Here is a 25,388-nt window from a genome sequence, read left to right on the forward strand (position 1 = left end):
TTGAAGACAATTTAAAGGTGGGGCATCTCTGCAAACTATTTTACCGAGTGAATTAAGTTAATAGCTCAGAGAACAGATAAAATGGATAATTGTATCAGTTTATACACAGCATGGATATCTTACAGCATCTTATTAAGTATTCTGCAGCAGTATTTTTCCTTCTGAGACATCAGAGAAGTGCAGAAAGTAAGTGTAGAAAGTGCACAAATACAAGGGGCTGCACAGAAAATATTTCTGCAGTTGGGAAGTGTACTGATCTGACAATGACATCTCATTTATAAACTGGACAATCTTAGCAGAAATATGATAACTTTCAAGCAAGTATTAAGAAGTCAGGTATTGACCGTTTAGTCACCTGAGGGCCTCTGGAGTTACAATTATAACTGCCACTTGAAACACGACCCAGACAATGTTTCCCCTTTTAGATGTGGTGCCAGGGAGGCAATTCAGGTTTTTAAGAAAACATTGTCCAGAAGCACAAGCATAACCAGGGACATAAATCATAGATAAGTTGTACAAAATACAGTATGCTGCTCAGGAAAGCCACTTCCACTTATCCGGCATTCTAACAGCCTGGAGTCATGGTATTTGCAAAGATGAACAATTTTGTGAAGGGAAGCCCAGCTTAGAAAACGGGAATTCTGACAGAGATTCATTGCCACACAAAATGTACTCCAAGAGACAACATGCTGAGGCACACAGGATGACCACAAAGATCTTTGCACTTCTCATTAAGCAAGCCTCACGCCTCATATAGTAAAAGACAAATGATACCTCTTTTTTCCTTTTTAGCTGCTTGAAATTATACCAAAAGTTTGAGAATTTCCATGAGGCACTGAGCAGTCTTATTTCTCACTGATGTCAGTGGAAGTTAATGAGGCCCAGTACCACGCAGGATTGTAGCAATAAATGACTGCACAGTACTTTTTTTTTTTTCTTTTTCTTTTTCTTTTTCTTATGGGGTTAGGGACATTCTGTAAGCTTGGAAGCTCATACCCAAGATTTTACTTAGACCCAAATAATAATTCTAGCTAACACCCTTATTTTTTCTATTACATCCATAAAAAAAATCCCACTTTTCTATATAAAACTAATCATCTGGAGCTGCTAGTGCTATGTCTTTAAACATAGTACATTTTACATTCAGCTCATCATATGATTAAGCCTGATGCAATTTCACTAGTTTTGAAGTATTACCTGCTATCAGTAGAAGAATGTTTTGCTACGTGAATGCTCCAACATCAAACTGTGTGGCACAGTGAAATTTTGTACTCTAGAACCTTAAAATCCTGTCAAATACCACAATAAGTAAATTCCTCTTAAAAGTACATTTTATTAATAAATGAACATGAAAATGCAATATAAACTCTTCCTATTCTATTCCAAGAAAATAAGTTACATAAATATTATCCTCTAAACTATTTTCAATAAAACATCATTTAATACTTTTTCTTAAATTCTGCTATTTAACACCACCACTTGACATTTCTATTGTGCAATTCATCCAAGGACATGTGAATGCTTTGTAAACCTGAATTAATTAAACACACAGCACTCTCATGAGGAGGGAAAGGAACAGAGGAATCATTTTACACGCCACTTAAATGCAACCACCTTTGTGGTGAAATGTGCCAGCTCTTTAATAGTTCATAGCATCATTAGGCAGTAGATTAAGACAAAAAGTTATTAATATTCAAATAAAACTACAGAATGAATGTACTTAGGTAAAACCTACTTATTTATATTGTGGTTTAATCAAAGCACTAAAAACAAATAATAAAATTGGATGTAAAACTTTTATTCTTTTATTTATTCATTCTATCTTTGGGTGGACAACCAATCTGCAGAAGGAACCCCCCCACACACAAATTTCTGACTGTTCTGATTACTATTGTTTATTAAGGTACATGATATATAACATCTAGGACTATTTCAAGGTAACATTTTATATGGAAAATACTTTCTACATTCCAGTCTCTGCATTTAATTCAGTCTGCAGAAAGTAAATTGCTTTATATAAAGGCTTTCTTCGACTCTATTCTAGTACTATCTTTCCATAATTTTATCTGATTTATCATATTTAATACTGCAGAATGATTTCTGTTTTAATCAGTGTCTGATACAAAGGAAAAACAGTTTAGAGGCACCAAGAGTTTCTTCATTATAGACAGAAATTTATTAACAATAGCTGTGATAAAAGTAGAAATTTTCAAGACATTATAAGGGCATTCCTTGTCCTAATCAGAGTGAAATACAGAACCTGTGGAACTTAATGCCATGAACTTTTTTAAAATTCCAGTTTAAAAGCTTAAGTATGATGAACTAAAAATTTCTCCTTGGAAATACATTACTTAGTGATTTGTTTTGACACAGTGATCCACTTGTGACAATTACATTCTGGATCCAGAACACACATGTACCAGCAGACTGAGTAGCCTTGGCACATGACTTTTTGCAAAGTTTGGTATGTTCACATTTAAGCATTGTTCATTGCATACTCATAGACAGCCAAATTATTCAAGTTCTTAAGAATATCTTAACATTTAAATGACTTATTTGCTTGAACCCATTTCCAAATACTCAGAAACTCCAGACATGGCAAAAAGTATCGTTCTGTTCTGTTCCAGTCCCTATTTTGTTATCTTAGCCCTAACAAGTGAGCAAACACCAGCCTGCTTTGCATTTCTTCTTCTTTTACTAGCTCATTTTAATTAATTTCGCAAGACTACAGCTTTCACTGAGAAGAAACACACATTTTTCTGTAGTGTAAAGGAATAGCTATTCCTTCCGTTAGACTTGCTCCAAATCTATTTACTCTTATGGCAGAGGAAATGAAGACTCCAACATAGCAAGAGCCCTGAGAAAATTTACCATTTACCTCATGATTTGGCAAGTTGTAAAAAGTAGACACAACAGATCTAGAGAGAGGGAGGAGGAAAAACAACATGTAATACTGGATGGTTAAAATGATAGTGAATTAAAATAAAACACATGCAGACTTTGAGTAACCAGCTATTATTTGTAAAACTAATTAACTGAATGAAGGATTTAAAGGGTTCCAAAACTGCATGTTCTGGAAAAAAAATCCAGAAAATGGAGAGGACTGAGAATCTCCTGTCCCAACCTCAGGCCTCAGCACTTCTTTTTTGACTGCCACCATCAATTCTTCACTTGTATTATAAAAGGAAAATTATACATTTCCTTTAATATTACAGTATAAGCATATACTCAAGGAACAATATTAGGCCATTTATAAATTATTTTAAGCTAGTACCTATCTTCCCAAGTATGTGAAAAGAAATTAAATGTTTCATTCAGAGATGCAGATAGAAGGATTTATTTGGGAGCATCAGCATTCGGATTTAGAGTATTGGCTCAGCAAGTTATAAGATGGAAAAATGGGAGGTAGCATAGATCAGATCATGCTGGGGGAAGGGGAGCATGTTTGTAGAGAAATTTGCGCCTTGACAACAGCTCAAAGCTGTGCTATCCTAAAACAAACTGGCCTGAGTTTTCTGGGAACATGTGATCAAAATCTGCCAGCCTAGTTAGTTGTATGGGACATACTCACCCTGCCTGCTTTTCCTCTTGGACACACTCTTCCTTATGCTTTCCTCCACACAGCGGGGCTTTCTCTCCCCAAGCTTATCCTTCCCCACACTCACCAAGACCATGCGCATACATTTGATCCAGATTAAGTCTTTACCCTCATTTCTGTCCTCCTTGAGAGCACCAGTGACAATGGAGAAAAGTGGATAGATGGGATGGTCTCACCACAGCTTAGAGGGGAGAAGGATTCGAACAGGCCACCTCTCTTCCCTTCTCCTGGCACCTTGAGAGACTAGTATCTTTCAAGTATCCAACAATGATGTGTTTTCTCACGTCTTTCTAATTTTGGCCTGCACCTGGAGCCAACCAAGCCATATGGCACTTCCAGGTTCAAAAAATCACAAGATGTGCTGTAAATTCATCTCAGATGCTTGGGGAAGGAAGATAGGAGCCCACGCTAAGAAATCAGTTGTGTTAGGCTTTCCTCTAAGGAGAATAATGAAGGAAGGGTCCTCTGAGAGGATGACTTAGCCTACTCTCACACTCATGACATCCTGTTATGAGTGAAAGGGAGCACAACATGGAGACAAAAACACACTGTACAATTAATGTTTTAAAACTCAAATAGTCCAAATTATCTAACTGATATCAAAAAACTTAATTGCTAATAGAGCTAAAATTGTTATAGGTGAAAACTTTCTTAGTAGCTACCATTTTTTCCTTTTGCTGTTACCTTTGCCCTTCCATTGTTCCTCTGGGCCCTACGGCCAATGTGGCAGTGCTGCTCATGCAGGACAGGGAGCTATGAGGAGCTGCCAGCATCTGAGGTCACCCCCAGGAGCAGTGTGATGTTCAAGGTGGCAGGTGCCCCACCCCACCCATGACACAAAGGGCCATTTTTCCTTCTTGTTCCATCCCAGAGGGAGGGCTGGGGAGTCCCACCCTACCCCAGAGGGACCCGGCCGAGCTGCCACCGAGGCCATGCCAGGGCCAGGGGCCACCCAGCTGCAGTGGGCGGAGGACAGGATCAAAAATCAGAATTATCTTTGGAGATCTCCATCTTTTCCTGTCAACTGTAGATGGAGGCTAAGATGATACCCGCCTAAACTGATTTTGTATAGAAAGTGCAAGTGATGGGAATTTAAAACTAGGAAGACTTTAGTCAATATCTTCACTGTGAGCAAGGATTTTAATGGAACATTACAAGACTCAAGAAAATATAACCGGCATAGCTGAGAGCTTAACATATGTGCTTTTCACTTCTTTTTTTCCCTGACAATCGAATGCTTAACCAAGCAAACTCTGTGTTCAGCTGTCACACATTTGGTATAGAGTAGTATTAAATCATATATACAGTAGCATTCCTTGGGAAGCTGGTTTTGGTTTTGGTTTTGGTCCTCCTGTAGGCACTGACAGGTGGAAGAGAGATGTTGGGAGCAACACGTGAGCCGCTCGTGATCCCACCAGCCATGGTCTCCAGAGCTCCTCTTGCTCCGTTGCTAAGTGACAGGAAAAGTGTACAGCTGCCACTCCGCTCTCCGAAAATTACAACACCTAAAATGTGATTAAGAACTGTCTGTTTTCATGTTCAGGAATCATAAGTTTTAAAGCTTCAAGCACAGGGTTCTCTGAAGCATAATGGAGCAAGGAATAAAATTACAGACAGGGAAAAAAAGTGCTTACTAAAAATGGTTCACCCAAGCTGCTGCTCTTTTAGTTTGGAGCTATGTATAAATACAGCTATTTATAATCTGCTACTGCAATCATTATGTCAGTATATTCACTGCAAAACTCTTTGCAAATAGTGCAGTGACTCAAAAGAGAAGTTTTGTCAAGGGCAAGCACTGCAGAACTTGAATCTCCCTTATATCTTTGAGACTTTTGTGACTTTAACAGAAACATTGGTCTCCAAGAATGTAATTATAAGGGCATAAGTAATAATAAAGCCTATTATTATTGATACTTAGAATATATTATAAATTAAAATCTCCTCATACTGCCACAGTACTGACCCAGAACTTTTTTTTTGCCTCAGCTCATGATTATGAAAAGATGTAACAGGTGGTTTTGTTGATATATAGGTTTATAGTTAGAAAGAAAGGTCACAGTAAAGCAGAGATATTTGTCTTAGTTCGTAGTCTCGAACACAGGACTGTAGTCAGGAATTTTGTTATAGACAGCTATAGTTCTGGCTTCAAAGTAATGAGTGCAAGTTTATTCCATTCATAGGAAACAGCATTCTGACTATAAGGACACCAAACATATTAAAAAAGAGGACACTGAAGATATAGGTTCCTTCATAATTACTTCAGTGTATTATGACAGATGTTTTTCTGTTGCTATATATTATACAAAGTTTATATTATTACATGCATATATAAAAGATATGAATTCTGTTATGTATATGGTGACTGTTTTTGTTTGTGTGCATGTAAAAGCACATGTATGCACATATAACCGTATACTGAGAAACCAATTTATAGCAAGCTGGATCTAAATTGTTTTGCAAGGTCATTTTTACATTTGACAAGTACTTCCAGGAAAGAGAAGGTAAGTAAACATAAGCAGTAAAGAGAAGATCTGAATATACAAGAACTAGAGAAGAGCTTGGAATCTGTATCCAAAGATAGATCCGAGTGCTCCAAATATCCTCAGAAGACAGAAGCAAAAAATCTGTTTGTTAACTCTAGAACACAAGTGTGTCAATAAAGCATCAATCAGAGTTCAGGTGAACTCTAAATGGAATATATATGTTAGTAATACCCACTCTTAAAGGATTGTGGGAATGGAAGAAGAATAACCAAGTATTAAATAAGGGAAATGACACTGGAACAGGTATGGAAACCACAATTTTAACTCTGGTTTTGGTCAATTTATGTCAGCAAGTAAATTCTTCTGTACACATTTCTTCTCTAAAGAAAAATTTCATGTCGTGCTGGACTTGACAGTGAAGATAATATTGATGAGCAGCTGCAAGTGTGTCTACTTCGGTGTTCTAGTATGGATCATGAATGTGCTTTTGAAGCAGATCTCTTGATCATCCCACCTACTGTGCTCTGGTTGGCACCATGGAGTGGACTCTAAGCTCATGAGCTGGATCTCTTCTGGGTGTAACTAAACTAGAAGTCATTCAGGAGTGTATCTATTACATTAGATTAGCATTGCATTATAGCTATGATTGACCATTGTGTCTGTGGAATAGGCTAGAGTCAGTATGACATAAAAAACCCTGAAATGTATCTAGTATAGACATCCTCAGAACCAACTATTTCACTGCACGTGTCTGCTTCTACCAGTCTGCCTCATTTGTTTTGTAGGCGTAGCCTCTAAGGAACATGCAAGTTTCCCTGTAAAGTCCCATTAAGTTTTACGGAAGGACAATGTGTTATACATACAAAGAGCTTTTACAATCTTAAAACAAGATAGTGAACTAATACATTGCAATCTGTAAAGTTCAATATTGTTTAACACCAGCTAACGATCTGGTGCTCTATATGATTTTGTATGCAATGCATGCAGCAATACGTTTCCTCAAATCCTTCAAATAACTCAATTTTGAGAGTTTTTTTCTAATGGATTAAAATTGACTTTTTATGAGGATGAACAAAAGATTTGTTCTCTTTCATTTCTATAAATTTGACCTTTCAAAGCTGAATTCTAATTAGTTCTAAAAGTCACGGATTTTTTTCAAACATAGTTTTATATTCAATACATCTAAAAAAATTACTGTCATTTAAAAGTCCTGCTGAAACACAACCCAAAGTGAATAGTACCAGCAGATGAAACAACCTTTTATATTTGCTTAAAAAATGAGCAGATGAAAACATTCTTGACCTGAACACTAATTTTGATTTCTTCTGTGCATAAAATAATGCAAAGTCAAAGTGTCTCTCACACTGAAATGCTGTTTAAGGACTGAACTAATGCATCTTTTTAAAAATACTGATAATTATAGTGTTTTAGACACATTAATCTTCTCTCTGTGATTTCATATGGAGAGCCAAGCAAGCATGGATGACTTTTTTTACTTTAGGACTATATCTGTATACTATATAGCCACATGCTGCACAGTATCACCACATGAACATTGTTTTATATGTAGCAGGACACTAGTCTTCCTCCACTACAAATCTTGAGGAGGGAGCTACCTTTTCTAATGGAATGCTGATGGGTTACAGTTTAGGTTGTTATGGACACTGAATAAAGAAACATAGTGGCATATTTAAATATACTGTTAAATCAAGATTTTTTTCAAATCATGGCCTTACTTTGGACTTAATTTGCTTTTGTTCTAATCTGTTAACACATTTCTTTGACTTGGAAGCAAAAACATGGTGTATCTCAGTAAAGAGGACAAAGCAGAGAGTCAGACTACATCCGGTCATGACTTATAAGTGCCATTTGTGAGAAAACAAGAGGTATAATGTTTTAGAAGGGCTTTACATATTTACAAATTGTGTCAAAAATTTCTTGTGAACATGCTGAAGTGCCACTAATTATACTGATTATGCCAAAAGGAAGAAGAAACAAAGACATAGCAATCCCTGCTGGACTGCAACCAATAGAGCAGGTTTACTTCAGAGCATACAAATGGTTCTGTTAAAGGACATAGAAATAGAAGTGTTTTCTGTACATGTTAGGAAGCTCCAACAGGTGGGGCTTTTTTCCTACATGTTCAGATGGGTCCAAGAAATTTTCCTTTAATGTCATTTTCTGGGATTTAGATGTACATATGAGCTGCTAGCACAATACATTTGATTTTTAATATCCTGACATACTGACAGATTTGGAAATCAAAGACACTTTTATATTTGTTCAATGTTTGCTAGGACCACAGCTTTTTCCAAGTGTAATATGCTTATAACTGGATATCAGTAGTGATCCTTCAATGACAAATTATCGTCAGTGAAACAACATATAAAAGAATACCTCCAACATCTTTCCTCTGATATTGGTCACATGTATAGATCACTCACAGATTAATTTCGTAGTGTTTGTTTTGTGCAGGGGCTCAGAATCTCTGATACATTTTAAAAATCTTTTTTAATAGGGCCCGTAGTCCTGTTATTAAATGTCATAATGCTGAAAAAAAATAACGAGCATTAAGAACATTACACATTCTACAGAATAAGACCTTAATTGCTACCATTTATTTTGACCAGCAATTATCTTCATTTTAAGTAAATTAGATCTCTACTTTCATGTATGACTGTGGGAGTATATCAGTTGGCCTAATACTTTGAGATCACTGTGTTTCCAGGCATTTCTTAGCAGTTTGCAGTTTACCAGCTTGTCAGTTATCGGACTTGACAATCTTGCACACATCAGTATGTAATGTAATGTCATGTAATTCTCCAGGTTTCTCCAACTGATACCTTTTGATTAAATTGACACAGAGGTTCTACTGCATTTTCAGACAGAGATGCATTGCTTTGACTTGCTGATTATGTTGCTGCTGATTAAGAAGTTCCACTTCAGCAGTTTTCAGAATCAATAGCAAGAAATGCAACTGTATGCCATATGCTTGCTTCTTACTATATTGCTTTCCTTTTTGGAAGTATTGCAGACTAGGGACTCGCTAACATCTAACATGCTAGTTTTTGATCCTTTAAAATGTTGTAGTGCTGCCAAGACATCATTAGAATGGACTTACTATTGTCGCTTCTGAAGGAATAACAATAGCAGAGTAAAATCTGGAGAGAAAACATTTTCCCCTCATTGACTGGTGACCTGAAGAGTTCACAACACACATCTAGTATCCGTGAAAAACACCAACCTGCATATTCTTTTTTTACTGTTACTTTTTAATGGTACTTTTGAATGTACACTGGGTAGCAAAGAACTAGTTCATTTTCCTGAGACATGGTTTGTATCTTCAGTTTTGTATGTTGCAACACAAAAGCTTTCTCTATGCCTAACAGTGAAATCATATCCACAGGTGTTATAAAATTCAAAAATACCTTCAGCTACTCTTGAAGATCTCCTTACATAGTTACATCAACTGACTATATAATCCAGCTGCTGTGAGTTGCTGCCCGGCTCTCATCAGAAGTATTTCTCAATGTAGCTACTTTGATGGAACCTTTCTATTTCTTCTCTTCCTTTCAGATGACACCATCACTCTCTGTAAGCCCTTGATAACCATCTTAACTTTAAATGAACAGAAAAGACATATATACTAAGAGAGAGGAACAGTTACTAGGATGGCACAAAATTTATACCATTTAAGCTCTAACTAAAATATTTTAAATCTCATATAATATAAAGTAAATAGAATACTCAGTACCATGAGAATATCTATTATTCTTGCAACCAATTTGCATTCGAAATGTATATTGCATTTTTGTCTTCCAGTTTCCCTTATCATCTCAACACCAAAATAAGAGATCTGAAAAGAAAGATCTATTGTGAGACATTGTGAAGCATCCTGTTCTTCACCCCTTTTTTTAGATTCTATGAAGCTCTGCATATTTATTAAAGTTTTACTTTTTCAGTTATTTAAAAAAAGCCACTCAGTGGCAGAATGACAAAAAATCTGGTACTATTATTAATCAAGATAGAAGATGGTTTATTTTAGGGGGAAAAACTGCTTGCTTAGACAAACTGGCCCTACCATAAATAACTCCTTAAGTCCTCCCTCTAAAAATCAACATCTTGATAGATCTGACAGAGCTCTGAGAAATGGTATCCTTATAATCTCAGGAAATAGGTAAATTCTTTTTGAACCAAAACTGACCTGGCTCTGAGAACTTAGATTACTTTTGAGGGAGAAAGGAGTAATATATAATGGATAACATGGTAATAATATCATGGATATGCAGGAATATGCTTTCAAACTGTACCTTCCAGGTATTTTTGTTTGTGGCACCTTTGAAGAGTTGGAGTGCTATGATCAAAAATTCCTTTAAGCAAAGAGGTTTGTCTAGACCACACTTCAGTTTTGTGAACTGAAGAAGAATTAAAACTGATTATTGCTTAGTCAGAGAATCAAAACAAAATGTTCAGATAAGTATCAGAACAAGTAAACAGAAGCATTATTTTCTCAGTCACTTAACTGAATATTATTAGCTATGAAAACCTAACTCATAATCCATGCAGACAATGAGCTATGTAAAGGTAGCTAATATTGGTAAACAACCAATATTATAAGAATTGATCAAACGTAAATCCTCGGGAAATCCATTTTTAAGAAACCTAACCCTAGCTGTAGTGAACATGATTTATTCCCTGCATGTCAGATAAATCTAAGCATAAAAGCTCTGGTCAGGGATCTCTGAATGAGATTTCATGAACAGTATCTTCCTGCTGCAACCCCCACAAGATGAGATTGATTGTTCAATGTGCCTTATACTCAAAGTCTATGACTGGTACAAGATTTAGCAGTTTCAGTGTCAGCAATCATTAACCTAAAAGGTGCTTTCAATAAACTTGGATAGATATCTGGTTCAAAACCCTTTTTGTGTTGTTACATTTAATCTATTAGATTGTGATGATGCCCCTTATATTTAAAGGGCGGGAAGAATGTAAGAGTCCTTTAGACAAACCAAGAGGAAAAATTGCCTATTCAGACCCAGGATCAAACAGTTCAGCTATGTAAATTTTTTCACTTCCAAAAATGGGCATAAAGTGTTCTTTCATCATATGTGGAATACAAATCTAGATATGTTAAGCAAGCCGTTGGATTTAATACTTTTATAGAGTGTATCACAGACTGAAGAAAACACTCTTCCATCTTCACAGGTGATTGATAGAGGGGAACTACACAGAGTTGTGGTCTCTGGTCTGCATCCAGATCACAAGTTTTCTTCTCCTAGAGCTCCAGATGGTTGTCCTACTTGTATTACTGGTGAGACCTTGCCCTTTTAGTGTTCTCCAAGTTTATCAGGACCAGCTGCAGTCCCAGGCTCTGCAAATTCTCGCTGCACTGGCAAGTAGACCTCACCTGGTTCAACCCAACTAAAACACTACATTCTCCTGAAATTATTTTCATGAAATTATATAACAGACTTCAATAAAGTGCAGTGGACGTCAGTAAAATTGCCTGGTGAATACATACTAGTAAAAATTAATGAAGTAGCTCTGTATTAGAAAGAAATAAGTTTATGAAAACATGGTCAAATTGTTTCTCATAGAGAGGTTTACTGTCACGAAGCTGCAGAAATGTACATGTGGGAAGACATCCGCAGGATGATGAAGGTGATACGTGTACTAGAGTGGCTGAGTTATTGTAGCTGATTTAGAACAACAACAAAGGAAAATTCATGACAGCTTCATTTTCACAGGTAGATTTTTGGTAAGGATACTAAGCCATGAAGCACTATTTTTCACATGCATTTCACACTCTGAAAATGTTTTTTGGCAGTTACTAAAAGAAGATACAGGAACTGATGGTCATGAGGATGTGATCTAAGGATGTGAAATGGAAACATTTAACAAATGATGATCAAGAGGACTCTTGGCAGTTCCATGTGATGATTCAAGTGGTAAAAATGTAATAGTTGTTTAATATCTCCACAGCAAAATGATTTGGGTTTTTAATCGGAAATGCTAGCTTCTCAGATATTTTAAACAGGAAATTATTTGTTTAAAATCTTTACTGATGGCATAGGTTTCTAATATAGCAGTGACCAGTGTATACTAACCATAAAATAATTTTGTTGCTTTTTGTGCAGGCCTGAGTTCAATGCTGAGAATGTTTAACACATCTTGTTTATGATCAGCTAATGTTTAGATTATTATTTTAATGAGGTAGCTGCCAATTATACTATATAGTAATGTAGGATTAATATTTATATTTTCTAACATAGATAATTGTGAAATAAGCAACAGCATTAGCATAAGCAAGCTTCAGCCTTCTCAGATAAAAAAAAAACCTGATATAAACACATAACAAACATGTTAATATAAAGACAAAACCCATAGTTTAAAAAATGCTGAGACTGCTGAAGAAACAGAAAAGATCTATGTGTTTCTATGCGTTTCTGCTCTTCTTGCATTGTTCTTAATTGAACTTTTGCTGCCAAGAAATCTGCATCTTCAACAAAGTTTTGCAAACTAGAAAATCTGATTATGTGTGATAAAGACTATTTTGAATCTGGAATTGTGATAAAATGTTTTAGTTCTTTAAATAGGAACAGAAACCTTTCACAGTCATGCAAAAGCTTAAATTGAACTTTTTTAGGAGACACTGTTCAAGCCTGGGTAGGAATCCCTGACTTTGATCAAAGAGAAAAACATCTGCCTTCAAGTGGCATATAGCCTCTTGATCAGACCACTTAGCTATGGAAGTCGTGTACTAACTTCTAAATGCATGGTGTAAAAGAACAGGGAAGTAAAACTCATTCTCCTACTCAGCAGGTATTTTTATTTCTTCTTCTTTTAAAACTAAACCAAAGAACTTTGAATTTAGCATAGAAGAACTTCAGGAGCCTCAAAGTTATTTTTCACAGTAGGAAACTGTTCCCTGTCCTTCACTAGCTTGTTAAAATTCCCAGTTTTTTAAACATTTTAATTATTACCTGAAAATGTAATAAATTTAATTTTGCTGAATTGTCCATGACCTGTTATGCAGATAATTCAGTTTTTATTTATGCACAACTCCAATCTTATCTCGTATGCTGTATAATTCTTTGTAGAAGCATATCAGGGAAAGATTGTGAGGTAATATACCTCTGTAAGAACATTTGGAATGCATTTTTATTGAGTGTATATTAAGCAGACATAAAATTCCTGTATGTCAAGTACAGGCTCTGAAGTCTTAGAATGCAGATTCTATTTTCACTAACTAGATTAAAGAAGAGCTTAAAATTCAATACATTGAAAACTAGCTGAGAATCTACCCAACAGAAATTGATGTTATAGGCAGCATCACACATTTTTCCTGTTGTCTTTAATACTTATAAAGCATTTTAGGTGCTTGTTAGTTTATTAATTCTGCTCACAAGGTGAATAGTGGAGTTCAGGATTTACAGTAGAAGGCTAAAAATACTGTCCTTGTATCTCCCATAGGGAATATTAACCACAATATATAAACATATTTGAGAAAATCATCCCATCATATAAATAAGTTAACAGCAGTATATTCAGACCTTAGGTTTTAAAATCTTCAAGAAAAAATATAAACATGCTCAAACTGAGGTAAAAGAGTTATGCACAACCAGTAGAATAAAAATTCATCATCTGAAGCTAATTTTTATCAATCCCATGTCATATGTTGACATATTCCATAATATTATATATTGGAAAACCAAGAGGAAAGAAGGGAAGTTGACACAGAAGAGTTGTAATAATGACAATAGGTCAGGAAAATCAGATTTTGTCTCTACAGACAATGATTTTCATAGCAGATTTGTGACCAGAGGTACATGAACTCCTACTATGTAGGCATGGAAGAAATAAATGGTCCATCCAAAATCAGAATTCCCTCTCTTTCATACTTAGGAATCTCTGATTTCATTCAGGTCTACACTTGGAAACACACAGTAAGATTTCAAGTTGAAACATAAGAAGCAGCCTGTTAGTAAATACATATGTACATCATAAGAGACACATTTTCACTTACATTTTTATTTATGTTAAAGATAACGTTCAGTTACACAGGTAGGTAGAGACCAGTATGGACAGGTTTATTTCCAATACTTTTTATTTACAGTCAAAATCAGCAAAGTCTGGAGTTTGCTGTTCATGCAATTTGAAAGTTAATTTAAACTTCTTCCTCACTGTAATTGTGTTAATTTCTAGGAATTCCTCTCATGTTTTGACATCTTGTCAGATGATTGCTCTATAAATATACCAACTTGAGAGAAGCTGGTTTTCCACCCACTGAAACCAATCTTTTCACATTGATAGGTTCAGATTCTTCTACCTACACATCGCTTTTATTTCATGTGGTTTTGCTGGTGGCATTCACTGCTCATTTAAATTAAACAGATTTTTTTAATTTAAATTAATATTTTGTAGTAGATGTTAGAAAGCTATTTGAAGGAGTTTAGTCATTAAAGGTGAGATTCAACTCCAGATTCAGAAACCTAAGTTTAGAAGCTTGATTCAGTTGTGTACTTGAGATGTTCATTTCCATTTCCACCTCTAGTTCCATTTGAGAAGCTCCAGGACACCTGAAACTCCCAAAGTGCCTGGCGGGTCTCCAGAGAGATGACCTTTGGGATCTGTGCTCTACTGCTCCCCATATAGCCAGTGAAGATCTGGGGCTTGATTCTGTTGCTGGCACCTTGATGTCTATTGATATCACTTCAGATGTTCTTAGGTATTTTAACTGTCTTCTGGGTGCTATTTCAGGTTTGTGTGCATCTCCCATAGATCTTGGATCGTATTTGATATTGGAAACCCATATATGGGCACCTAACCTAAGTATCTATTCCTTTGGCTTTGTAGCTAAAGGAGTCCAGGGAGCTCTTCAAACATATGTATATACTGTCAACTTCAAAAGACTATTTTAAGATAAGACATATATCAGCCTAGATATCACTCACTGAATTTGCTACTTCTCAGCTGATTTAATGGGAGAGTAGAAACCCAGATCACACTAGATAGTTATACTTAGGCATCTACATTTAGGTGTCTGAATCTGGAACTGAATACCAAATTGTTGTAAAATTTCAAATCACCTCAAAGAGGTGTTTTGAAAGGAAAGGAAAATCGAGGAAAGGAAATTGTTTGTACTGCCTCTGCTTTTTTTGGAACAGTAAGAATATTGGCCAATGACTGCTTTTGAATTTTAAATGATTATTTTAGAAAAGACTAATTACTATATGAAAGGGGATGATGATGTATTGAAGTATTGATGCACTGAGTGCAATTGGCCAATTTTTGCCTCAGAGGAGAGCATCACAAAACTCCATGAGTGCAGACTGGACCCAAGTTTGGCTAGAACCAAGCAGGCTTGTTAGGAATGTTTCTACAACTGTATTAATGACGTTGTACTTCAGATTAATCTTTTCAGCTTCAGCATAGGGCTCCTCCTGGTGATCTTTTATCAATAAGCACGTTGGTAAAAAAAATGATCAATATCATGATGATAACATAAGAATATCTGCCTAATGGCTATTAAAAATAGACCTAAAGACCAAAAGTGATCAGGAGAACACTGACAGGTGGGGAAACTCATACAAGTTTATCTACCTAAATCAACTAACCCTAAAAACCACTAAGGACAGTTAAGCCACTCTCCCTGGTGGGAAACTCATTAAGGTGATTTAACAAAAGAAAATTTCCTGAATGGTATGCAGCTAAGGACTATTACTGCATAAAGGGGTATAGGACTTATTATGGGGTGCCAAGGTGTGGGATTTGGGGATGGAAAAAGACAATACTGGAATTATATGGGATTTATGAGATGCTTAGGGCCTAAAGTTACGTGTGTGCTTAAGAACTGTGTCACTACAATATTTTTTTTCTTTGAGGGTCTTTACTATCACTCATAAAGTGTCCCATAGTACTAAACTATGGCTGAAGATTCTTTCATACATTTTTTATAATAAGTAGTGTGACAGCCTTTAGTCGGACTAACAAAACAAAGGCACTTTTTGTTTTTTCTTCTTTGTTTATAGCTAGAGTATGTTTTTTTAAGAATAGAGCGAAATGGTCACTGGTATTAATTCGGGGAAGCACACTCCTGTCTGGAGGCAGCTGAGCCCGGCTGGGGACACGATTCCTGGCTGCAGTCAGTGGAAGGCAGGAGAAGGGGGAGAGCCTCTGGAAAGAGCTAGAAGCTGGAAACGAGCACAGGATGAGTGCCAGAGGGGCAGAGAGCAGCCAGCCAGCACGCTTAGGGACCAGAGGCAACTGTGAAGATTTTGTTGCAAATGAGAATGTCATCGAGCTGTCTGCAACCCAGTCTGGAAACAAAGAAATCCGCGAAAGGATACAGTGGGGAGGACAAGATTGGTTTACAAACCCCTTTAATTTTATTCCTAAGGTCTAAGTCACTTTGAATTTTCTTTATTTGAGAAGTTAGTTATTCTTGTTTACAGTATGACAAGGTTTTTTTTTTTGTTTTTTTTTGTTTTTTTTGTTTTTAGTTTAAAAGCTTGTTTGGTCTTCTTTGGAGATTTCATTATAAGAAAATATCTAGACCTACCTCAAAGCTCTGGCTTCCTTAGTCTTCCTTCTCATGTAGAATCAAAGTAAAGTTAAAATTTATATTCTAGTATGTCACACAAAGAAAATATCTGGGAATCAGATGACTATCTAGATATTTGTAACATCTTTCCCAGATTGTATCCCATCATTATGAAGAATTTTTTTTTCTAAAAAAACCAGTATTTTGATCAAACTACTGCCCTAATATATATCACAGTAATTAATAGGAATGTCCTGACAGTTTCTTCAAAGTTAATTTGGAGGGAGGAAACATGCACATGATTTTACCTATTGATGTATTTTAACAAAATAGGCCTTAAACAACTTTTGTATGTTAATGAATTTTAAACGTCTGTTAAGAATGTTCACAGTTATTAAGAAGAATGATTTTGAAAAGCAAAGCTTCATATATTAAGGAGAAAATTCTAGAAATAATCCCCTAACACAACATTTACTGTACTAATTATAGCATATTTCCCACAGAAAATCTCAAAGACAAAAGTTAATATCCTGCTTTTTCACAAAATCAGCAACAATATGGATAACTTTTTTTTCTTCTTTTGTTTTTTCTTCTTTCTTTTTTCCATTTACTTTCCCTTTTAGGATAATTTCAAGAAAGGCCAGTCAGTAATCCAATCAACACATTTTAAAACTGTGTGGAAAAGGAATAAAACATGAGCTGTTTTTGATATGTCAGTTCCAAACTAAATCATTAGGAGCCATAATCACAAACATCTTATCTTTCACTTTTCTGTGTGAAAATGAGAGCTTTACCATTTCCCTGCTTTGGTGTTGGGTGGTGTAGCATTCCCATCAATGTGTTTCCATCTTTTTCCAGAGAATGGGGTCTAAAAAGCACCACACAGTCGTGGAGTTTTTTCCATCTTTTTAAGTCAAACACCTCTTCTCAATATTCTTGTGTCTTCAGAAAACAAGATTATGATTAAATTCTGCCACATTATTTTATGTTTTCCAGTTTATAAGATAACGGAGCAATTCCCTCAGTGTCAATAAGTAGCAACTACTCAAAGAAATTACTGTTCTGGTGAGTAAGATTAAAGAATAAAGCTATCAGGGTGTCACAACCCACATTATAAATTTATTTATGTGAACTGAATGTTCATGTGACTATATAGTTATCCTCAAGCTTACACACCTCAGTTTATAACAGTCCTTCTCCTACTTACGAGAATAATGATGACATGTCAAAGGCAGTGTCAGAATATGTTGTGGTGTAACTCAGGCTGTAATTGTTCCCTGAGGAACAGGTTTATATTAATAAAAGCAAGTGGGCAAGCCTGAGCTGTGTCCATGGATGACTGCACTACTAGCTCTCTTCTTGGCTCTGCTTTGTACTGCTCCAGCTACCTCTTTCCAGGACAAATCTGCTATGGACAGCAGCAGCACTAAGCAGTTGTGGATATCAGCTTGATAGTCCAACTTGTTCTGATAGTCAGAGGTAGGTTCCTGCCTTGTTTTATTTAGCAGGAAGAAACACAGACTGACTGTACAGACTGAGGACTGGAGCAGATCATGACACAGCTCATCTAGATGACTTTGGGTTTCCTTTCTGCGGAAATCAGGGCTTGGATGGTAGGAAAGGTCATAGCACTTGCAAGCCTGGCTCTGGTTTCAAAATTAGGATGTGTTCTCAGCATGCAGTTAGATACAGAAGCTTGAAAGCATTCCTAGATCTTCCAGTTCACACATAGTTAGATAAGCTCCAGACTGAATAAAAAAGAAATAAGCAAGTGCTGATAGATCATAAACCATTGTATACAACACCTACCCACAGTTTTGTGCTATAAAAATATCACTTTGATGGGCTGCAATACAGCTTGCACATTATTTCAGGTATTCTGAAATGAAAACACATAATGAGTTATGCCTGAGGGTCTACAGGGCACTGCATAGGACCCTAAGGCAATCCAGGGCTGGATTCTACCTAGTTGCAGCCAGTCTGCTCTGGAAGTGGCTAGCCCTGGGCAACACGGATGTGAGCCAGTCTGGGCCTCCCAGCAAGAGATTGCCTCATGTATCATGTCCCTTATTTAGCAAAACAGACATATTCCCAATAGAAATCAAGATGCTAGCTCAATTTCTTTCTCTTCTGTACAGGCAAAAAAAATGTGTCTTCTACTCCAAAGACCTAAAGTTTCTGGAATTATCATCACATGCTGTTTTATCTGAACAAATGTTTGACCTTTTTTGTATGTTTGCTTAGGCATATTTACTTGCATAGTATTGCAACTGAGTATATGTATGTTATATATATATATATAAATACACATACATATCTGTTAGGAAATTAGAGATTGCTGCAATGAGAGTTTTTGGAAAACTGACAAATCAGAACAGTTTTGAACTTCAGAACAACCCTTTACTGGACTGATACTAACAATGCACATTGTCAATGGCTAGTTCTTACTCATTTTCAATCATTATCACTACATATTAGTCCTTATCAAGCTTATCCAAAATCGGCTGTAAGAATACAATCCTGTGGAGCTGAGGCTGTGCAGGTAGCACTGATAGCTACAGTCCTTGATGGTTCTTAGTCCTCGAGGTCAAGGTGGTCAGGCATGAGAGATCCTTGATGAAGTAAACTGGAACCAAAGTGGGTGACTTGTTTCTTCCCCATTTTTCTTGGGTGATTTTGTATGGTCTTTGCATAGTTCATCTTATTTGGGGGACCAGAACTTGTTCTAGTTTTGCTTATTCTGCAGGTTTATTCTGGTTCCACCAGAAACCCTTCCTGCCTGCTCTACAGGATTATTTTGGTTTTACCAGAAATCTTTCCTATCTACTCTATGCCCTTAGATGTTATCTTGAATATTTTACTGCTTGTGCATGTGTTTTCTGCTCCTCTTCTATGAGTCTATGTTTGTCCCTTTGGCAGTTACATATTATTTGAATATTTAAGCTTAGCTGTGTTGCAAAATGGTCTTAGGGTTGTAACATTACAAAATGCTTACATAATACTACCAGTCATGCTCTTTTAGTGTACTTATGTCTGTGGTCAAGGCAAGTAAATAGTAATTACATCTTGCATAGTATGCATCTACTTTATGAGTTCAAGATGCCTCTGCTTTGGCTACAATAGTACCCAGCTGTAGTATTTGCTCTACCTTTATATCCACTACATCCTCTCTCAAAGATTTGTTTCACCTAACTTTGTGGATAAAATTTAGATTTAGATTCTCTAAGTTTAGATATCAACTATATAGATGTCTTCATTTCTGATAGTCATTCTAATTTTTCTTGCTGGACAAGGAGAGAAATAGGATCTTCTAGATCAAGAATACTGTGAGCTAAATTAAATATGTACATTTTAGTATCCAGGATGCCCCATCTTTTTTAGTGTCTGCAAGTGGGAGTGGGAGGGCTGCATGCATGAGAGGTACTGATAAACCCTTTGGGAAGGTGTTTGCTTCTTAGTCTCAGTGTCTTCGGGCACAGGTAAAAGAACAATCTGTCTGCTCACAAATGTAACGTCCTAGCCAGTTTCCTAATCTGACAATTTCTTAAGTTAGCTAAGTTTAGAATGTAAAATTCAGGTAGACATACTTTCCAAAACTTTTTTATGGTCTTGCAAATGTACTGCTTCCTTTAGCTTCTAATAGCTGAAATAAACACAATTTTTAGAAAGAGAAGTAGAACTGAGTATAATCTTTTCTTTTACATATTTTTCAGTTGAGATATCAAGGCTGAGAGAAGGCTAAAGGTCTGTCTTTCTATGATATGCTTTTCAAAGCATTTTGTTCTTCCCTAAAAATGAAAACAAAAAAGAAGATTTCAGTGTAGTAAACTGTTCAGCTTTAATACAAAAACAGTTTTGCATTATTGTCAGTGAAATTATAAAAGCATTATAAATAGCTATTTTTTTCAAAGATATATATTTTCACATCAGTAAAAGAAGGAGAGGATATCTTATTTCCAACAATTAGGTGCAATTCCGTTTGCTGATCTGGCTACTTTTTCATGTGAATAGCATTGCCATAATGGAGACATGATAAATCATGAGATATAGAAAGAAAGACTATCATGATACAGCCAAACCTTGCAGAGACTTTGTAGCTGAAAGGAAGTAAGAAGAGCCTCTGCCAAGTTCTGTTGACTAATGCTGCAGTCGTTCAGCTTCTGGCAATGGATTCAGTCCTTACGCCTATATATGGGAAGAGGGATTTGGGGAGCATCTGATGTTTTCTGTTCCTCATTAGTACGTATCTAAACTGATCTTCTGCTTTTCAAAGCAGTAATGACAGCAAAGCTACATCATTTGGCCACTTGGGAGGAATGGTATCCCTCATTATGGTCATACTGTCCTGTTGGAAAGTCACTGATGATACAAATAACCTTGGTAAGTCCATTTTAGCAGAAGTGATACCGGCTTTGAAAAAAAAGGCAACTCTGAAGCAACAAGGGGAAAAATAGGTTCTTATGGTATTGCAAAACAGGTGGATATTGAACTGTGTAGAGAATGATAGAAAATTATAGGAAATATGATTATAGAAATACATATGAGTTTTGTAAAAAATGAGAAAATCTGCAGCAGCAGATATGAAGGTTATTTACGGAATATGCCAGTGTCAGTGGAACTTCAGTTAAAGAAATATTGGAAGGATTTTTTGGCTGATGGGAGATCAGTCCCAGAGTACCTAGCAGCAAAGTGATTAGGACATTCAGATGGCACTTTGCCCTTTGCTCTGCCTGAAATAAATCTGTTTCTTTACTAACAAGACACTTAACTATTTTGGAATAGCTAACTCTCAATTTCTTCTACTTGAGCTCTTCTACTTTGTATAAATACTGAATTATTAATTAGAAAAGATACTTGAAGTAGGCTATTCCACATCAAATATGGGTGTTGTAAACCCTGTGTAAACATTGGAGGAAGACGGGGATTAACTGTCTTGGACTCAGGTCTCCATTGTAATTTTTTCTTGAAAACTTTGAATGTCTCCTCATTACAACCATATTGACCAGCAAGGAAAAAAAAAAAAGAAAACAAAAAACAGTAATGTATTTATCCCAACTTTCTGGTCAACAATGCATAAAAGCATTTTGGAAATCTCCAAAATTTGCCAAGTGCGGCAAAATTATGTCTCCCTAGATTAGCACATCACATTTCTATTGTCTGCCAATAGCAAGATGCAGCAAGTTTAACAGTACAAGAGGGATTTATGGCCCCTCTTGAAATACTCATGTTTTATTTACAGTTCTGCACAATCTCAGCTAGCATTTAAATAGCAGATATTATAGTAAATTCTGTAACCCTTCAACCAGTATCTGACTGGCATCAACAAGTTCCAGATTCAAATTTAAAGCACTGGCTGGATTTTATAAATAGACATTTAGGAGAATAAAACTAAATATTCTGATGCTCAGCTAACTAATTTATCTCACTAGAAAACATGAATCAATTTGTTTGATAAACAGTATTCTGTTAAAGGAAGAAAATAATAATAATAAAAAAACAGTATCAAGAAAGATAAATAACATAATATTCAGTACTTAACTCTAAAAGTAGAATCAAAACTATTTCATGGTGTGTGAAAAACTCGGGTGAGGCTAAGCCAGCTGGCTGCTTTCTGTCTTTACTAGCACTGAACTAGCAGTGTGGTAAAACCAAGAAACTGCTCAGCTTGCTGCTCTTCACTCCAGTAGCTGTTCTTTGAGTTGCTCACCACTACTGCCACTGCCCGCTGCTCTGCTTCACCCGTTGCTCCTGTGAGCCACTCCCACTGCTCTTTCCACCATTCATGCTCCAGCTAACCATTGCAGCATTTTAAACACTTCACTTTATTTTTGTTCTTTCTGAGAATATAGTCCTGCAGACATGTAGTTTCTTTAAAAAAGGAAGACCCCCTCCTCCAAGCCATCCCATCCCTGAAGCAGCTTTTTGCCAATTTTCTTGGCAACTTTTGTTTGCTGAGACTGTAAGATGTTCTCTCAGTTTGGGTAAGGTGACTATTCACTCAGAACACACTTAGGCATCAGTTAGTGTATACTTCATACAGTATTACTATTAGAAACTTTTCTAATTTTAATTTGGTTTGTTTAACCAGGTATCCCTCTCAAAGGTAATCAAACAACATGCATCAGATAACCATGTCTAAGATTTCCCCACTGACCCCTTCATTTATATCTTCTCTTTTCCAGAAGAAGCCAATAAATCTTCTTTTGGGGTTCATCTTCCTCTTGGATTTTTTTCCCCCCTTTTTCTTTTTCTTTCTTTTTTTTTTTGTGTGGAATGAGGGTGTGGTTATGAGTGTTTCACTTTTGTGCTTGATGCCTTAACCACTGAGTTTATACGTCCATATAAAACAGCCCAAGAGAACACAGAATTATAGAACTATACGTCGGGAAAGGACCTTTTAGTTCAGTTCTTGCACTGTGACAAGGTCAAGAACACTTGGATGACAGTACTGGTTATTGTCTTACTTGTTTAAAAAAAAAAAAAATCAGAAGACGATTTGACACCACCTATAAGCAGTCTTTTCTGGTGAGCTTACATATTGGCATTTACTAATGTCTGGTCTCAGTTGTCTTTGTTTCAAATTCATCTGACTTTTCCTAGAGGTCATGAGAACAATACGTCATCTAAAACAATATGATACATGGGAAGTCTATTATCATGTTCCCTTTGCCTTCCTTTTTGCCTTTGTTTTCTCTTAGTAGGCAGAGACTTTAACATTAGTCTTGTACAACATTTCATCTTGTTATACTGCTATCTCTAAAATTAATCAAGATAACTAATTCTAATCCTATCATTCAAACCTTAGTGATTCTCACAACTTCATGTCATCTACACAATATCATTCTCACTTCATGAGAATACTCTACTCTGTTTTCCATGTTGGTGATGTAAATACTGACTGAATCCAGGCAAATCTCTGAAAGATTATACAGTAGTTTTTTCCAAATGACAGTGAATAGTTATAACTGTTCTTTTTAAAGCATTTTAATATATGCATCTTGATATTTCTATTTATATTTAATTAGAATATGATGTGAAGAATAATGTTAACAATATAAAATTTACTTAAGTGACTGTATACATATTTTCCCTTTATCCACTAAAACAGTTTGTCAGAGATGATAATTAGATTGTTTGGATGTAACCTATTCTTGACCACCTCATGTTGGTTGTAGTTTGTGTTTATCATATTCAAAAGGATTTTTAATGATACCTTAATAATTTAATCCAAATCATTGCAGAGACTAAGCTTAAGGTAACTAATTTGCAGTCCCCCTTTGTGCTCTTTTTGTCTCTTTGCTAAAGAAGGGCATGTTTGCCTTCTCCAGTCCTCTGAGATCTCCTTTGCCCTCAAAAAGTTATGGAAGATAATCACTAATCATTTAGAGACTGCTTTGACTAGATTTTTAAGAACTAAAGGGTCAATTTCATTAGGTCATACTGACATAAACACATCTATTTCAGTATATACCCTTTAACATCATCTGTAATTTTCCTAATATAGGCTGCATTCCTATTTCATGTTTAGGATTATTAGAGAGCTAGTAAAAATTAATCTCTACGTAGTGAAGACAAAAGCAAGGAAGGTAGTGATACCAGTGTCTTTAACAGTTGCATGATCACTGTTTCTGCTTAATAATGTTTCTTACTGTTCCTTTCCGTTCTTTTCTTCTTAATTATAAAATATTTATAGACTCTTTTCTTGCTACTCTTTAAACCGCTTGTTAATTAAAACACAGCTTGCAAATTAAACTTACTCATTTTACCACTGTGGCTATTCTTTTTGCTTTAGTTATATCCCTTTTTTGCATGTTTCCATTTTGATTTTCAGGTCATTCATTCATAATATTTTCTTTTTTCCTTCCATCTTTTATTAATACAGGTGTATTTTTCTACAAAGTATTTAATATAGAGTCTATCAGTAACTGTCAGCTCTCCTTTCTTTATTCTTTTGATTATATTAAAAAAAATATATAGACCAGTTTCCCAAGATTGCTGACATTTAATTTTTTGAAATTCAATGTCTTTCTTTTGTGCCTTATATCTTACTTGTGTTACAATACTTAATTCTGTCATTTCATGAGCACATCCACCTAAAACCTTGTCTATTTGTAGGTTCTCAGTCAAATCTCTGTTAAAACAAAAAACTAAAATAGTTGCCTCCCTCACTACTTCATTCATTTTCTTAAATAAACATTTCTACCCATCACAGTTCAAATCTGACAGACAGTGAGTTCAAATATATTATTTTGTGTGTGTGAGAGAGGGGTTTTAATAGACACTTTGGTATTTAAAATTCCTTTTATTAGCAAATTCTGTCTGTTGGATAGTTGATTAAAATAAAAGCCTCATTTACCTCCTCCTCTTGTCTAGAAATTCTAAAATTAATCACCCTTTACAGATAATTTCCAGATTTTTTGGGGCGTTTTATTTTTACCTAGTTGTTCATCATCTTGCCTCATAACTTTGTCAGAATTTCAGAGTAAGAATATACTTTTTTAGCTGTCGGTTCTTCCTTAACAAGGGTTCTATTTGCGTTCCACCAGGTTTCTGTGACACTAATTACGTTGTAATTCTGATTATGGATTAACAGTATCTTTCTGCAAAAAATTGCTAGACTCTCTTCATTTGTATATCAACATCTCAAATCCTAACCTGGGTCTACACTAATCCTTGTTTCAGTTATATGCTACTATATTTTGTATCTTCTGTTCTTCCGTATTCCAGAACTGCTAATATTATCAGTATTACTAGCTTGTAG

Source organism: Apteryx mantelli, chromosome 1, assembly GCF_036417845.1.
Source record: "Apteryx mantelli isolate bAptMan1 chromosome 1, bAptMan1.hap1, whole genome shotgun sequence".
NCBI classification, from domain to species: Eukaryota; Metazoa; Chordata; class Aves; order Apterygiformes; family Apterygidae; genus Apteryx; species Apteryx mantelli.